Below are 3,816 nucleotides of genomic sequence, written 5' to 3'. Positions count from 1 at the left end.
AGGGCACGTGCTCTGGGATTTATTCTTGGGCCCCTTAGATGCTTCGTAAAGGCCAGCTAAGGCGCTGGGGCGAGGGGAAGAGGGGGACAGAGGTGCCAGAGTCACAGCTCTTGTCCTCACCTAAACTCTGGTGATTTCCAAATGCATCTCTCCAGCCCAGACACTCGCCCTGACACAAGCGTCCACTCACCGCTCACAGTTGTCTCTGGGGTGACTGACAGGAGACCCAGATTCAGCCAAGCTCCGTGAGTGGGCCGGTCTCCTGAGCTACCTCCAACCACCCCATTGCAGCAAGCTGCTCCTCTGTCCTCCAGGTGCTCCCCAAACCCAGGAGTTGTCACCCTGGCATCTGATGGCTTTTGCCACATCTTGTCAGCTCCACCATTGCATCCGGAACCAGCCTGCCTCTGCCCAGGTCCACTGCTCCCACTGTGGTCCATGCCGCCGGCATCACCCCGCTGGGGACCTCCCCCTCTACCGGCTGACCTCCGCACACAGCCAGAGGGAAGCCCTTAGGACTTAAGGCAGAGCTGGACCCCCGTCCTCAGAGACCTCTCAAGGCTCCCACCTCACTCAGAGTCAAAGTCAAAGTCCTCCCCAGGGCCCACCAGGCCCTGTGTGACCTCCCGACCCCAGCAAACCCTATCCCTCTCTGATGACCTTGTCTCCTCCACTTTCCTCCTGGCTTACTCCCTTCTGGACAGATGGCTTCCTTGCTGTTCCTCTAACAAACCATGAATTATTCTCCTCCGGGCCTTTGCACGTGCTGTTCCTTCTGTCTGGGACCCTCGTGGACCCCGTATTCCCGTGACTCCCTCCCTCAGTCCCTTCAGGTCACAGCTCAGATGTCAGCCCTCCGAGCAGCCTTCTCCAAGTGTCCGCCCTCACCAGCTGAAACACCCTCTACCTCCGAACCTCTCTCTCTGTGCTCTGATCCTGCTTTATTTTCCCTTTACAAGAGGAGAAGGAGAAGGCAGAGGGGCAGGAAGAGAGAGAAACTCCCAAGAAGAGGAGTGTTCGGGAGGGCAGCCCCACTCGGGTCTCTCCTGATCGTCGTTATGTTTCCAGCCCCCATCACGTGCCAAGGCCCGGAAGCGTGAACAGGGTGAGGGGTGCAGGGTGCTGGCTCAAGGGGAGATGGGTGAAGACATCAGGCCAGGGTGAGCGGCTCAGGCGACTGAGATCCAGGGCAAAGCCTCATCAAGGGAGGAGGGAGACGCGCTCTGGGCCAGGAGCCAGGCACCCGGGGTCACCCCGGCTCTGTCACTCCCTGACTCTGGGACCTCAGGACGCCATGCCTCTCTCTGGACCCGAGAATGCACAACTGCCATCGTCGTTGCTTAGTCGCTCAATCGTGTCCAACTCACTTGTGACCCCATGAACCTGCCAGCATCCTCTGTCCATGGGATTTCCCAGGCAAGAACACTGGAGTGGCTTGCCATTTCCTTCTCCAGGGGGATCTTCCCGACCCAGGGAGCAAACCCACATCTCCTCCATTGCAGATGGATTCTCTACTGCTGAGCCACCACGGAAGCTCTACACAGCTGCTACTGGAGACCACCGAAGTGGACCCGTTATTTGACACACGGGGAAACTGAGGCTGCAAAGCTGCTTCTCGGAGCTGGTTCAATCTTCAGGGACAGGGATAAGCTGGGAGCTGCTCGCAGTCACTCATAGCTTCGCCCGAATGAAGTCTCAGGATTCTCGGCCACCTGGCACCCCTCAGACCCAGGGGGCCTGGGAGGCCAGGTGAAGGCAGGCTGGGGCTCCCTGCAGGGCTCTGGTCGCACCATCATAGCATCCGTGGCTGTGACCAAGGCAGGTGATACATGCACTTTGGGGGCCGCCCTTGGGCCCTGCAGCCTGGGGCCCACGCTCCCGCCTCCCCACCCAGCCCGACTTGTGCTCCCTCTGCCATTTCCTGACTCTGCCTCTGGGCAAGTCACTTCCCGCCTCTGAGCCTCAATTTCCTCTTCCGTAAGAGGAGATGACAGCAGTACCCGCCCTCCTGCCTGTTGGGAGGATTTTCTCTGCCCCGGTCCCACGGGTCCTCTGGCTGTTCCTCACACACACCAGGCGTGTGCGCACCCCGGGGCCTTCGCACCGGCTGTTCCCTCTGCCTGGAACACCATTCCGCAGGGCGGCCTGCTCTCGCTCCTTCAGGTCCCTGCTTAATGGTCACAGCTCAGCCAGGCCGCCGCGAACAGCTGACGCCCTCTCCCCAGCTTCGTTGTCACTGGAGCTCCCACCACGTCCCGATACAGCCTGGTGTTTCCTTGTCTGTCTGCAGTGGTCAGGATGGCAGCTCCACGTGTGACTCCCTTGATCACTGTGAGGTTCCCAGCCCTCAGCATGGCACCTGGGGACAGAAGATGCTCAAGAGAGACTTGCAGAATGGATGAACGAATGTAAGGTGCTTGGCACCATGCCCCGCCCACAGTAAGCACTCCACACCCCATGTCCTAACGTGGTGAGCGGTGTTATTTTTAGCTTTCCAGGGCCCCTTCCCCCAGACCCCTCAGGCCCCGTGCTCGCCTCCTGGCACTCCTGCGCTCTCTGCCCAGCATGGCTGCCTGGCCCCGGCTCTCGGCCACCCGCACGGTCTGGCTCCTGGGTCAGGGCGACCTCGGGGAATCGCAGGCCTGCGGGGCGGGCGCCCTCGGGCTCTGCCTCTGGCTCCGCTCTCATCCCCCTGGGGGCAGAGGCTTCTGGGAAGCAGGCAGGGCAGCACTTTGAAGCTCCCTCAGGTCAGACCCACCGAGCTCCTGGGCCTGCCTCTGTCATCGCCCGGGGTGACCCCGTGATTGCGTAAACGGAGACGGGGAGGCTGGAGAGGGGCCCACCACGTCAGGGGGCTAGCCTTCAGGGCTCCCGAAACATCCAGGGCAGCTTCCAGAACCCCGGAACACAGCTGGGGCTCAAGAGCCTGTTTTCCAGATGGCAAGACTGAACCTCAGACAGGCTTTGGGGCCAGGCTTGGCTCTCAGCCTCCGCCTCCTGGCTGTGTGACCTGAGGCTGGTTACTCGGCCCCTCTGAGCCTCGGCTTCCTCGTCTGTGGAAGGAGGCACATGAGTGGTACCCAGCTCACAGGGGCGTTTGGGAAGATAAGACCAGCCACCCCACCGGCATCTAGGATCTGACCCCTTCCGTGGGCACCCCCCGGCTCCTGAGCCCCAGGGACCCTCGCCCCATTCAGGGGCCTGGCATCGTTGCCTCTTTGTTGGGGTAACTGACAGCCCCGGAGGCTGTTACTGCTTCATTTTTTCCCTTCTCCAGCTTCTCCCCTCCACATCCCGGCCTCCCTCCTCCAGAACCAGCTTGTTTTTGTTTTCTGTTTTTACGGCTCCATAAATGAGTCACGGGCCCGATTTGATTTAATTTTCGTTGTAATTGTTATCTTTTCAAGCTTGTTTTTTTCCACTCGGTTACTCACAAGACCACAAAACCTAAACAGGACGGGGCCTTCCCCGGCCCGGCCTCCTGGTTCTCCGGGGGCGCAGGGCCAGGGTCAGCGGCTCCCGGAGGCCTGAGCTGGGGGTCTGTGGGGCCCCGGGGAGGAGGTAGTTCGTGTCCCGAGTCCTCAGGCTGTAGCCCTGTTTTGTGTGTTGTGTGACTTTGGGAGAGTTGCTTAAGCTCTCTGGGGCTGATTCCCCAGCGTCCTCCCTTGCAACATTTAAAACAGGGAGTCAAAAAACTCAGATAGCTTGGCGATGTGAAGAGTGAGGGGTGGGCTGGGTGGTGACTGCCGTGGACTGGAGAGAACAAGCCCTTCTTAGCTGTTTCTTAGCTGGCACATGGCCCAGGTCTTTCCATTT

Source organism: Moschus berezovskii, chromosome 15 (assembly GCF_049115385.1).
Source record: "Moschus berezovskii isolate FMDL1 chromosome 15, NW_MosBer_1.0, whole genome shotgun sequence".
NCBI lineage: Eukaryota > Metazoa > Chordata > Mammalia > Artiodactyla > Moschidae > Moschus > Moschus berezovskii.
Note: the sequence above shows the minus strand (reverse complement) of the source record.